Source organism: Trachypithecus francoisi, unplaced genomic scaffold, assembly GCF_009764315.1.
Source record: "Trachypithecus francoisi isolate TF-2019V2 unplaced genomic scaffold, Tfra_2.0 Lachesis_group10, whole genome shotgun sequence".
Taxonomy (NCBI): domain Eukaryota; kingdom Metazoa; phylum Chordata; class Mammalia; order Primates; family Cercopithecidae; genus Trachypithecus; species Trachypithecus francoisi.
Window position 1 is genome coordinate 99,336,985 of NW_022681455.1, and position 14,910 is coordinate 99,351,894.

Here is a 14,910-nt window from a genome sequence, read left to right on the forward strand (position 1 = left end):
AGGCCTGGAGGCATCATAATGGATTTGATTTTACTGTTATAAAAGAGTTAAAAACTGCTGTTTCTCAATATGGAGCTACTGCTCCCTATACTCTTGCTATAGTAGAGTCTGTGGCTGATAACTGGCTTACTCCAACAGATTGGAACACACTAGTTAGAGCAGTTCTTTCAGGGGGAGATCATTTGATTTGGAAATCGGAGTTTTTTGAAAATTGCAGAGACACAGCCAAAAGAAACCAACAGGCAGGAAACGGTTGGGACTTTGATATGTTAACTGGCTCTGGTAATTATTCCAACACTGATGCGCAGATGCAATACGACCCTGGATTATTCTCACAAATCCAGGCGGCGGCTACAAAAGCCTGGAGGAAACTCCCTGTTAAAGGCGACCCAGGAGCTTCACTCACTGGAGTCAAGCAGGACCTGATGAGCCGTTCGCAGATTTTGTCCATAGGCTCATGACAACCGCAGGAAGGATTTTGGTAATGCCGAGGCGGGGGTATTTATGTTAAACAATTGGCTTATGAAAATGCCAATCCAGCTTGTCAGGCAGCAATCCGTCCTTATAGAAAGAAAACAGATTTGACTGGATATCCGCCTCTGTTCAGACATTGGACCCTCCTATCAACAGGGCTTGGCAATGGCCGCAGCCTTTAGCGGACAAACCGTAAAAGACTTCCTTGATAAAAAAAACAGAGAAAAAGGAGGGTGTTTTAAATGTGGCAAAAGAGGACATTTTGCAAAAGATTGCCGCGGGGATTCAAATAAAAACTCTGAAGCAAAGGTTCCAGGCCTTTGCCCAAGGTGTAAAAGAGGAAAACATTGGGCTAATGAATGTAAATCTAAAACTGACAATCAGGGAAATCCTTTACCCTCCCAACAGGGAAACGGGATGAGGGGCCAGCCCCAGGCCCCGAAACAAGCTTATGGGGCGGTCAGCTTTGTTCCGGCCAGCAGCAACAATCCATTTCAAGACTTAGTAGAGCAACCCCAGGAAGTGCGGGACTGGACCTCTGTTCCACCTCCCACACAGTATTAACACCTGAGATGGGAGCACAAGCCTTGGGCACTGGAATATATGGGCCTTTGCCTCCTGATACCTTTGGATTGATCCTGGGAAGAAGTAGTGTCACTATGAAAGGTCTACAAGTTTTCCCAGGAGTAATCGATAACGACTATACTGGCGAAATTAAAATAATGGCCAGGGCTGTTGACAATATTATTACTGTTCCTCAAGGGGATAGAATAGCACAATTAGTCCTACTGCCTCTAATTAAAACAACTAATAAAGTCCAGCACTCTAACAGAGGAAAGGGAGGTTTTGGATCATCAAATATATATTGGGTACAGCCAATCACTAATCAAAAGCCCTCCCTGACCTTGTGGCTAGATGGTAAGTTGTTTACAGGATTAATAGATACAGGGGCTGATGTAACCATCATTAGACAAGAGGACTGGCCCTCTCACTGGCCTACCACAGAAACTTTCACTAACTTAAGAGGAATTGGACAAAGTAGTAATCCCAAACAAAGCTCTAAATACCTTACCTGGAAAGACAAAGAAAATAACTCAGGTCTCATTAAACCATTTGTTATCCCTCAACTGCCTGTTAATCTCTGGGGACGGGACCTACTCTCCCAGATGAAAATTTTGATGTGCAGCCCCAATGATATAGTTGCTGCACAAATGTTAGCTCAGGTTATAGCCCCGGAAAAGGACTGGGGAAAAAAGAAAACGGTATTCGACAGCCTATTCCAGCCTTAGGACAATCTAACACAAAAGGGTTTGGAAATTTTTAACTTCGGCCATTGACATGCCTGTACCCCAAAGTGCGCTGACCCCATAACATGGAAGTCGGATGAGCCTGTTTGGGTTGATCAATGGCCTTTAGTTAATGAAAAGCTAATTGCAGCCCAACAGTTAGTACAGGAACAGCTAATGGCAGGGCATATTGCGGAGAGTAACTCTCCCTGGAATACCCCATATTTGTCATCAGGAAAAAGTCCGGTAAGTGGAGACTATTACAAGATTTAAGGGCAGTAAACGCTACTATGGTCCTCATGGGTGCCTTACAGCCCGGCTACCTTCTCCGGTAGCGATCCCTCAAGGATATTTTAAAATTATCATAGACCTGAAAGATTGCTTTTTTACGATTCCCCTTCATCCCACACTGATCAAAAGCGATTCGCCTTTAGCTTGCCAGCTATAAATTTTAAAGAACCAATGAAGCGATACCAATGGAAAGTGTTGCCTCAAGGTATGGCCAACAGCCCCACCTTGTGTCAAAAATATGTGGCTACAGCCATACACTCAGTTAGAGAGACATGGAAACAAATATACATTATACATTACATGGATGATATCCTCATAGCAGGAAAAATGGGAGAACAAGTTCTACAGTGTTTTGCACAACTCAGACAAGAGCTAACCACTGCGGGGTTACACATAGCTCCAGAAAAAATACAATTACAAGACCCTTATACATATTTGGGTTTTCAAATAAATGGACCTAAGATTACTAATCAAAAGGCAGTTATCCGTAAAGATAGGTTACATACCCTCAATGATTTCCAAAAACTCCTTGGAGACATTAATTGGCTCCGGCCATACTTAAAACTTACCACGGGAGAGTTAAAACCTTTATTCGACACCCTAAAAGGTGACCCCAACCCTAAGTCCTTTAGGTCATTGTCAAAAGAGGCGCTTTTATCACTCCATAAAGTAGAGGCGGCTATTGCTGAACAATTTGTCACCAGCATAGACTATTCACAGCCATTAACCTTTTTAATATTTCACACAACACTAACACCTACTGGTTTATTCTGGCAAGATAACCCTATTATGTGGGTCCACTTGCCTTCATCTCCCAAAAAGGTTTACTCCCCTATTATGATGCCATAGCAGACTTAATTATTCTAGAAAGACAATAGCAAAAAATACTTTGGAATTGAACCTTCTACATCATACAACCTTATTCTAAGCCACAAATCCATTGGCTAATGCAAAACACTGAGACGTGGCCGATTGCTTGCGCTTCTTACGCTGGTAACTTGGATAACCATTACCCACCAAATAAGCTTATCCAATTTTGTAAGCTGCATGCTTTTGTCTTCCCTCATATCACCAGTAAAACACCCTTAGACAATGCCTTATTAGTATTCACTGATGGGTCCTCCACAGGGCTGCTGCATATACCTTTGCAGACACCACTGTTAACTTCAAAACCAGTCATACTTCAGCTCAACTAGTGGAGTTGCAGGCCCTAATCGCAGTGCTGTCAGCCTTCCCTAATCAGGCCCTTAATATTTATACTGACAGTGCATATTTAGCTCACTCAATACCTTTACTTGAAACCGTAGCACAAATCAAACATGTGTCAGACACAGCCAAACTATTTTTACAATGCCAGCGAGTAATACATAACAGATCAACACCTTTTTTCATTGGACATATTAGAGCTCATTCAGGATTGCCAGGACCTCTATCCCAAGGCAACCAAGTGGCTGACTTTGCAACCAAGACTGTAGCTACAACTATAGATACAATTTGAATCAAGCACAGACCGCTCACGCTTTACACCACCTTAATGCTCAAACCCTAAGATTAATGTTTAAAATAACTAGGGAACAAGCTAGACAAATTGTTAAACAATGCCAGACATGTATAACTTATCTGCCAGTCCCTCACTTAGGAGTAAACCCAAGAGGGCTAGTTCCCAATATGATCTGGCAAATGGATGTCACCCATTATTCAGAGTTTGTAATTTAAAATACATCCATGTATGTATAGATACATTTAGTGGATTTATATTAGCCACCCTACAAACAGGTGAAGCTACCAAACATGTAATAGCCCATTTACTACACTGTTTTTCTATAATTGGAAAACCTAAACAATTAAAAACAGATAATGGTCCTGGCTATACATCTAAAGGTTTCCAAGACTTTTGCCTAAAATTACAAATAAAACATACTACTGGTATCCCATATAATCCTCAAGGACAAGGAATCGTTGAAAGAGCTCACTTATCCTTAAAAACTACCATTGAAAAGATAAAGAAGGGGGAATGGTACCCTACTAAGGGCACCCCTAGAAATATTCTTAATCACACACTCTTTATTTTGAATTTTTAAATTTAGATGAGCTGAATAAATCAGCGGCTGATCGATTTTGGCATTCTGACTCTAAAAAACAATTTGCCATGGTTAAGTGGAAAGACCCATTAGACAACACATGGCATGGTCCAGACCCAGTGTTAATTTGGGAAGAGGCTCCGTTTGTGTTTTTTCCCAAAATCATGACGCAGCCAGATGGCTACCAGAGCGATTGGTAAAACAGGTACCTAACAATAACCAACCCAGGGAATAACTCTCTCCCTGAGAGTACCTTTCTTTCCTTACAAAGATGAACTCCAATTACAAACTCCTTTGGATTCTCGTGCTGACTTGCAAGGCATTCCAAGTTCATGCCGGTTTTGGTGATCCACGTGAAGCTCTTATGATCATACAACAACGACATGGTAAGCCTTGTGATTGCGCTGGGGGATATTTCGCCAGCCCACCTAATCCTTATATCACAACTGTATCTTGCTCCTCTCACACAGCATACCTGCCGTCTAATTCCCTTAAGTGGAGGTGTGTATTAACCCCGAGAATATCTAGTGGAGGGGATAACATAACCTGCCCTTGTACCACATTTTGGGACTCTATACACAGCTCCTGTTTCACCGCTTATCAAAATGTACCTCTGGCGGTAAAACATACTACACTGCTACCTTAACAAGTACTAGAGACCCTACTATAGGGGCCAGCAATGTCCCTACAGTATTAGGAAATACCAACAACCTCATATCAGCTGGCTGTACTGGTACGGTAGGGCAGCCTATCTGCTGGAATGTTAACCCCCCTCTTCATGTCTCTGATGGGGGAGGACCACAAGATAAGGCCCGAGAATTATGGTACACAAAAAACTTGAGGAATTGCAAAAGTCCTTGTACCCGGAAATTTATTACCACCCCTTGGCCTTGCCCAAAACTCGAGGGAGAGAAAAAATTGATGCCCAGACTTTTGACCTCCTCACTGTTACACATAGTCTGCTCAATAATTCCAACTCTGGTCTAGCCAGTGATTGCTGGCTGTGCTTACCATTGGAGATCCTGTTCCTCTTGCCATACCCAGTAATGACTCAAGCTATACACCCAATACTTCCTGCGCCATCATTCCTCCCCTTCGAGTACAGCCCCTCGAATTCTCTAACTCCTCTTGTATCTACTCTCCGCCTCTCAACATTCCTACGACATTGACGTAGGCATAGCTGAGTTTACTAATTGCCCTATTATCACTAATGTTTCTCATTCGCTGTGCGCCCCAAACAGTTCAGTTTTTATATGCGGAAACAATAGAGCATATACATATTTGCCCACAAACTGGACAGGACTTTGTATCCTAGCCACTCTTCTGCCAGATATAGACATTATCCCTGGAGATGAACCTGTACCTATTCCAGCTATAGATCACTTTTTGGGAAGAGCCAAAAGGGCAATACAATTTATCCCCTTACTTGTAGGATTAGGCATCACTACTGCCGTAACAACTGGGGTTTCAAGCCTAGGGGTCTCTGTTACTCAATACACCAAATTGTCTCGCCAATTGATCTCAGATATGCAGGCCATCTCAAGTACTATACAAGATTTACAAGATCAGGTAGATTCTCTGGCAGAAGTAGTGCTCCAAAATAGAAGGGGCCTAGATTTACTAACTGCAGAACAGGGAGGCATCTGCTTGGCTTTACAGGAGAAATGCTGTTTTTACGCCAACAAGTCCGGGATCGTCAGAGATAAAATCAAGCGTCTACAAGAAGACCTAGAAAAACGACGAAAAGAAATGACTGATAACCCGTTTTGGACTGGGTTCCATGGACTCCTCCCTTATATCATACCGTTATTGGGCCCCGCTTTGCCTATTGCTCTTACTCTCTTTGGGACCTATAATCTTCAATAAGCTCATGACATTCATTAAGCAACAAATCGAGGCCATCCAAGCCAAACCCATACAGGTCCATTATCATCGCCTTGAACAAGAAGATCACGGTGGTCCATACTTACACTTGCTATAAACCACCTTCCTTGTGCGCTGAACTGGACAGCCAATGACGGGTAAGAGAGTGTCATCTCTCACTAACCTAAGACAGGAGGGCCGTCATAGCTACTGCCTAATCCCATGACGGGTACCAGTGAAGAGATGTGTCACTCCAACCTAAGACAGGCGCAGTTCCCGAGGGAATATCTTCTAGTCGTTTAATAATATAAAAAAGGGGGACCTGTCCGGAGCCGTGAGGCTCGGAAATTGCCGCGGCCTCTGTTGCTTAAGCTCTGCATTGTGGAGACAAGATGGCGCACTTCCTGGTTCTTCATCATCAACTTTACCCGCGCGCGCGAACTTTTCCGCCCGCGCGTAGATACCTCCCGCGCCCGGAAAGACTTAGTCTACCAGCATGCGCCTGGTGACGTCTGTCATTATTCTCCTCCCGCCTGCTCTGCTGCACTTCCTCTTCCCTGCCAGCCTATATAAGGCATTGCACCGCCGCCATTAAATGAGACTTGATCAGAATACTGTCTTGTCTCCATTTCTTGTGTCTCTTGTCTCTCTAAATTCCCACCCCCTCCTCCAAGGTCTGTGTTAATGATCCCGCTGGTCGGGACAATGAACATTGTATCAGATAGGTAATTTTCAACTCTCCCCCTCTTAGGAGTCCCTAGTGTCTATGGTTTCTATCTTTATGACCATGAATACCTATTGTTGAGCTCCCACTTAAAAGTGAGAACGTTTGGTATTTAGTTTTCTGAGTTAGTTCACTTAGTATAATGGCCTTCCATTCCATCCAAGCTGCTGCAAAAGACACTATTTCATTCTTTTGTGACTGCATAGTATTCCATTTTGTATGTATACCACATTTTTCTTTGGTCAACTGTTGATGGACAATTAGGTTGGTTCCATGAGTTTGCTATTGTGAATAGTGCTGTGATGAACATAAGAGTACGGGTGTCTTTTTATACAAAGACTTCTTTTCCTTTGGGTAGATACTCAGTAGTGGGATTACTAGGCTGAATGGTAGCTCTATTTTTAGCTCTTTGAGAAATCTCTTACTGTGTTCCATAGTCACTGAACTAATTTATATTCTCAACAAAAATGTATGTGCTTCCTTTTCTCCACAGCATTGCCAACACTTGTTCTTTTTTGACTTTTTAGTAATATCCACTGTGGTGTAAGATATCTCATTGTGGTTTTCATTTTCATTTCTTTGATGATTAGTTATGTTGAGCATTTTTCATGTGTTTTTTTTTTACTGCTTGTATGTCGTCTTTTGAGAAATTTTTATATTCTTTGCCCAACTTTTTTTTAAACATTTTTTTTAATGCTTTTAAGTTCTGGTGTACATGTGCAGAACGTGCAGGTTTGTTACATAGGTATACACATGCCATGGTGGTTTGCTGCAACCATCAATCTGTCACCTACATTAGGTACTTTTCCTACTGTTGTCCCTCCCCTAGCTCCCTACCCTGCCAAGAGGATGCAGTGTGTGATTTTCCTCTCCACCTGGTGTGTGATGTTCCCCTTCCTGTGTCCATGTGTTTTCATTTCATTTTTCAACTCCCACTTATGAGTGAGAACATGTGGTGTTTGGTTTTCTGTTCTCGTGTTAGTTTGCTGAGAATGATGGTTTCCAGCTTCATCCATGTCCCTGCAAAGGACATGAATGCATCATTTTTTATGGCTGTATGCTATTTCATGGTGTGTATGTGCCACATTTTCTTTATCTAGTCTATCATTAATGGATATTTGGGTTGGTTCCAAGTATTTGCTATTGTGAATAGTGCTGCAGTAAACATACGTGTGCATGTGTCATTATAGTAGAATGACTTACAATCCTTTGGATTATAAAAAAAGGTAATGGGATTACTGGGTCAAATGGTATTTTCAGTTCTAGATCGTTGAGGAATTTGCCACATTGTCTTCCACAATAGTTGAACTAATTTACACTCCCACCAACAGTGTAAAAGCGTCTGTTTCTCCACATCCTCTCCAGCATCTGTTGTTTCCTGACTTTTTAACGATAGCTATTCTAACTGGCGTGAGATGGTACCTCATTGTGGTTTTCGTTTGCATTTCTCTAATGACCAATGATGAGCATTTTTTCATATGTCTGTTGGCTGTATAAATGTCTTTTGAGAACTGTCTGTTCATATCCTTTGCCCACTTTTTAGTGGATTTTTTTCCTTGTAAATTTCAGTTCTTTGTAGATTCTAGATATTAGTCGTCAGATGGATAGATTGCAAACATTTTCTCACACTCTGTAGGTTGCCGGTTCACTCTGATGATAGCTGCTTTTGCTGTGCAGAAGCTCTTTAATTAGATCCCATTTGTCAGTGTTGGCTTTTGTTGCCATTGCTTTTGGTGTTTTAGACATAAAGTCTTTTCCCATGCCTATGTCCTGAATGGTATTGCCCAGGTTTTCTTGTAGAATTTTTATAGTCCTAGGTTTTACATTTAAGACTTGGATCCATCTTGAGTTGATTTTTGTATAAGGTGTAAGCAAGGGTTCTGATTTCTGTTTTCTGCATATGGCTAGCCACTTTTCCCAACACCATTTATTAAATAGGGAATCTTTTCCCCATTGCTTGTTTGTGTCACGTTTGTCAAAGATCAGATGACTGTAGATGCGTGGTGTTATTTCTGAGGCCTCTGTTCTGTTCCATTGGTCGATATATGTGTTTTGGTACCAGTACCATGCTGTTGTGGTTACTGTAGCCTTGTAGTATAGTTTGAAGTCAGGTAGCATGATGTCTCCAGCTTTGTTCTTCTTTCCCAGGATTTTCTTGGCTATGCAGGCTCCTTTTTGGTTCCATATGAAGTTTAAAGTAGTTTTTTCCAATTGTGTGAAGAAAGTGGTAGCTTGATGGTTATAGCATTGAATCTATAAATTTCTTTGGCTTTGCCAAGCTCTTAATGGATTTGTTTTTTCTACTGAATTGAGTTTAATGTACATTCTGAATATAGTCCTTTGTTGGATACATAATTTGCAAATATTTTCTCCCATTATGTAGGTTGTCTGTTTACTCTGTTACTTTTGCTGTGCAGAAGCTTTTTAGTTTAATTAAGTTCCATTTGTTGATTTTTGTTTTTCTCGCATTTGCTTTTGAGGTCTTCATAATACATTCTTCGCCTAGGCCGATGGCCAGAAGAGTTTTTCCTAGGTTTCCTTCCAGGATTTTTACAGTTTCAGGTCTTATGTTTGAATTTTAGTTTCAGGTCTTATGTTTATGTCTTTAATTCTTCTTGAGTTAATTTTTTCTTTATGGTGCGAGACAAAACTCCAGTTTTATTCTTCTACCATATGGCAATTCAGTTTTCCCAGCACCATTTATTGAATAGGGAGTCCTTTCCCTTTTAAAGGCCCCAGATCTGAATACTATTATATTGGCAGTGCCTGAATTTTGGAGGGGACTCATTCAAACCATAGTAGATACTATGACCAAGTCAAATCCTGTAGCTGAAGAGGTCATGAGAGTAGATTCCTGGTGAGATGCAGGCAAACAGTCCAAGAGCAAAGAGAGGAAGGAGGAAGGAAGTAGAAGTCAGGCAGGGTCACAGGGAAGGCTGTCAACAAAGAGTCAGCAGGTTGGGCTCAGTGGAGTTTAGTGATAACAGTCACAGCTCACTGCAGCTTCGACCCCCTGGGCTCAAGCAGTCCTCCTGCCTCAGCCTTCTAGCTGAGACCACAGGCATGAGCCACCATGCCTAGCTAATGCTTTTAAATTGTTTTTCGTAGAGATGGTATCTCTCTATGTTGCCCAGGCTGGTCTTGAACTCCTGGCCTCAGGTGATCTTCTCACCTTGGCCTCTCATAGCACTGGGATTATAAGCATGAGCCACCATGCCTTGCCTTGTTGAGTTCTTTATATATCCTGACTATGAATCCTTCATCTGATATACATGTTGTCATAGTTTGTGGCTTGCCTTTTCATTTTCTTAACAGCGTCTTTTGAAAAGCAAAAGTTTTAAATTTTGATGAAGTCCAATTTATTTATTTTTAATTATTATTTTTTTTGAGAGAGTTTAAGAGATTCTCTAGTCTCAGCCTCCCAAATAGCTGGGATTGCAGGTGCCTGCCACCACGTCTGCCTAATTTTTTTGTATGTTAGCACAGACGGGGTTTCACCGTGTTGGCCAGGCTGGTCTCAAACTCCTGACCTCAAGTGATACGCCTGCCTAGGCCTCCCAAAATGTTGGAATTATAGGCGTTAGCCACTGGGACCAGCCCAATTTATTAATTTTTAAATTAGTTAATGCTTTTGTTATGCTATATAAGAGATCTTGTTATAACTGAAGTCCTCCATGATTTTCTCCAGTGTTTTCTTTTTTTTGAGTTTTTATACTTTAGCATTTAAATCTTTGATTCATTTTAAGTTAATTTTTCTATGTCCTTTCCATTAATTCAGAACATAGAAAAGGAACAAACTATTGATACATACAACAACATGGCTGAATCTCAAAATCATTTATGGTGCATTACAGAAGACAGAGTAAAAAGGAGTATACACTACATGATTTCATTTCTATACATTTCTAGAAAATGTAAACAAAAAGCAGATTTTAGCTTTTGGCTCAGAGGAGACCAAAGTATCACTTTATTCCATCATCTTACATTTGGGTTTCTCTAACATCAAACCCAATGACACCAAAGCCATGTATCTGAGGTGCACGGATGGGGATGTCTGTGCCATGTCTGCCCTGGCTGCCAAGGTGGATCCCTTGGTTCTGTCTCCAAAAAAGGTTGTTTATACATTGCCAAGGCAACTGGTAACTGGAGGGTATAAGGATCACAGTGGAACTGACAATTCAGAACAGGCAGTCCCAGATTGTGATAGTACCTTCTGCTTCTGCTCTGAACATGAAATCCCTCAAGGAACCCCTGAAAGAGAAAGAAACAGGAAAACATTGAGTGCAGTGTAAATATCACTGTGAGATTGCCACAACAATGTCTGACAAATGCAGCATCAATCTTTAGCCAGAGAACTCTCTGGAAGAAGCACTAGAGAGATCCTGGGGATGGCCTCGTATGTGGGCCACCATGTTGACGGCGCCATTCTCATGACTTCCTGGATGGCTGGATGCCCACGTAGTAAAGAGCTGCAAAGGAAAATAGTTCAGCAAAGGGGCTGCTGGACAACTAGTAGCACAAAACTAAACAAAAGCAAACAAAGAAAAAGGCAGATGGTAGATGGCTGTGGACAGCACTGGAGAAGGGGGTGGATTACCAACAGGTGATAGGAAACTTTTGGGCATTATGGAAATGCTTATTATCTTGATTGTGATGATGGCTTCCTGAATGTATGCATATGTCAACATTGGTCAAATTGTGCCCCTTAAATATGTGCAGCTTATTGTATTAATTATACCTTGATAATGCTCTAAAATGAGTTGGTTAATCGGATGGAAATAACTGTTCTGAGCCGGCTTACAATTTTGCGACCCCAAACAGCTTCTAACTCAGAATCACATGTTAACTTACCTTAATCACATTTAAGTTGGGAAGAACCTTTTTAACTTTTTTTAATTTAAAAAAGGATATGTTATTTAAAAAATTGATAAAAGATTATTTTTTAAAAATTCAATCTGCTCTTCTTAGGGAAGGCACACAATGAAAAAATTTTGTGGTTTCACTGCAATGTGCTAGTTTTATTTCTTTAAGAATTAGTGTCATCTTTTACATCTGCAATTAGCTAGAGCTGGCAACATCAAGAATAAACTTTGCACCTACACACGTTGGCACTTACCCCTGTACTACCCACAGCAGCAGCTAAAATCCGTATCTTCCCTTAGAGCAGAGCCTTCATTTGGTAGTGTTAGAAACACATGCACACTGAGATCAGGAACAAAATCTACACCTGTTCAAAAAAAAGGTCAGTCTGAAAACTAGGATTTGACCATCATAAAATAAATGTCCCATTTTTTGCTTCTCAAAAGGAGTCTAATATGCAGCTAAAATGGCAGGTTAAAATCGACCTGGATGACCTTGCCTTGAGCGTGCCACCTGATATCTTGGGCCTCAGTTTTCCAGCCTAACCTATTGGTTTATTGGGTTAGATAATTTTGAATAGTGTTTCCTATAATGTGCTTCCAAAATCAGTTGCTAGAAGCCATTTTGTGGCTCACCCTTAACCTACCAAATGCAGCTATATTTTTGTTCAAAATGTTAAATATTTAATCAACTCTAAGGTGAAACCCGAATGTGTAATTCATTATTAAGCAACTTGGTGTTAAGTCAAATGTAACGGACATGAAAAATGCCTTTTCATTAGTGTCCATTGGCTTCGTTGGTTCAAGAATTCTGGCTGATGGAATGAATAGCAAAATTATTCTCTGTTCATAAAAACTGAATGCGTATGAGTAAAAATAAAATAGAATAAGCCAGGAGGCTTTCCAATTGCTTTTTACTAATTGTGATGTATTGATTTTCTATGCTCTATTAAAGTCTACAAAGTTCTCCTTTGGCTGATCCAAAGATGAATGAATTTAATCAAAAATATTATTTCAAAGTGTGCATAAAAGTTAAGGTTGGAGAAAGGCCCACGTGCATGTGAGTGCACATACTCACACAAAGGTATACATAGAACGTGGAGAAAAAGACACGTGCAATTTTTACATAGGGCCAGTGGTACAGACCACCATCAAAGAATCTTTTGTATACTGTCTTAGTTTACTTTTGTCCCTTGACTATAGGTCTTGAAGAATCAGTCTTTAAAAAAGAAATACACTAACTTTTTTTTTCTTTTTTTGGACACAGGGTCTTGCTCTGTTACCCAGGCTGCAGTGCACTGGCACGTTCATGGCTCACTGCAACTTCAGCTTCCTGGGCTCAAGTGATCCTCCCACCTCAGTGTCCTGAGTAGGCAGGACTACAGGCACATGCGACCACACCTCGCTAATTAAAAAAAAAATGCTTTATTGTAGAAAAGATATCTTGCTGTGTTGCCCAGGCTGGTCTCTAACTCCTGTGCTCAATGATTCTCCCACCTCAGCCTCCCAAAGGATTGGGATTACTGGCATGAGTCCGTATCCAGCCTTAAAGTCTTCACTATGGTTTAAATAACAAGGATTTGGCTTTCCTATTTTTCTATTAGTCAGACTTAGGAAAAAACCCCAACAAGAATTAAATATAATCACACTGAGTTTGTGAAACTACAATAGGAAAGAAATAAAAAAAAAGGAAGGAAGGAAGGAAAGAAGGAAAAAAGAGAAAAGGAAGAAAGACAAGGAATCAAGTGTCAGCATCATCAGAGCATGTTCTATGTCCCAGGAACATCACGGATGGTTTACTCTATAATAGCCAGTCTTTAGCAGTTTAGAGGGCATTTGTTGCCCTTACGTTTGACATCCTAAAATTCAGTCACTGGGCTTGATTAAGTTGGAGGAAGATCAGTATTCATGGAATGTGGCTGTCTTCTGGTGCTGACTGTTGCAGTAGGTTTCCATCCTCAATCTTCAGGGAAAGCATACTTGTTTTTTTCTTCTTTTACTGTCTTACTCTCAGAAGGACATGCCCTCCTCTTTAATTTCCTAGAGCAGGGGTTGGCAAACCATAATCTATAGTTCACATGTGGTCCTCTGCCTGTTTTTGTGTGGACTGTGAGCTTAGAACGAATTTAACATTTTAAAGTGGTTGAAAAAAAGTCCAAAGAAGAATAATAATTTATCACATGTAAAATTATATTAAATTAAAATTTCAGTGTATATACAGTTTTATTGGAGCACAGCCACATTCATTCATTTACATATTTATGGATGCTTTTCTGCAACAGAGTTAAGTGGTTGTGACAGAAACAGCATGGGCACAAAGCCTAGAATATTTACTATCCAGCCCTTTACAGAAAATGTTTGCTGAATTTTGTCCTAGCTCATCACAGATATTTTACTGAAGATTGGTAATAAGGAAAAAGAAGTAAAACATGCAGTAATTTACAGTTCTGGCACAGTCGAACGTCCTTCCACCAGACTGGCTTCTTGTTACTTTCTGGAACTGGCACTGTGGCCAGGAGTAGCCAATACCAAATGTATTGCCCTAAGTCCTTGCCCCAGAAGGACCTCTTCACAGGATGGCTGAGAGTGAAAATATTGTTTCACTTTAAGAAAACTGTACTCCCGTCTATGGGAGTGTGGTCTGAACCTGAGATCCCTCCAAGACAGGTAATTACACCATAAACCCACATCAGCATAGTAGTTCCTTCTTATCTACAGATTCGCTTTCTGCAGTTTCAGTTACTGGTGGTTTCAGTTACCAGAAGTCAACTGCATCAGAAAACTTTACATACAGTGAGATACTTTGAAACACACACACACAGACACACAGTGCGCGTGCACACACACACACACACACACACACACACACAACATTTACCTTTTTTTTTTTTTTTTTTTTTTTTGGAGACAGAGTTGCTGTGTCACCCAGGCTGCAGTGCAGTGGTATGATCTCAGCTCACTGCAACCTCTGTCTCCCCGGTTCAGGCAGTTCCTGTGCCTCAGCCCCCCACGTAACTGGGATTACAGGCTTGCCACCACCATGTCAGGCTAATTTTTGTATTTGTAGTAGAGATGGGATTTTATTATGTTGTCCAGGCTGATCTCAAACTCCTGGCCTCAAGTGATCTGTCTGCCTCTGCCTCCCAAGGTGCTGGAATTACAGGCATGAGCCACCGTGCCTGGCCTACAAAGCATTTAATACCGTATATTGTTGTAATTGTTCTATTTTATTACTAGTTATTGTTAATTTCTTGCTGTATCTAATTTTTAAGTTAAACTTTATCATAGGTATGTACTTATACCAAAAAAAAATACTATATACAGTGTATAAG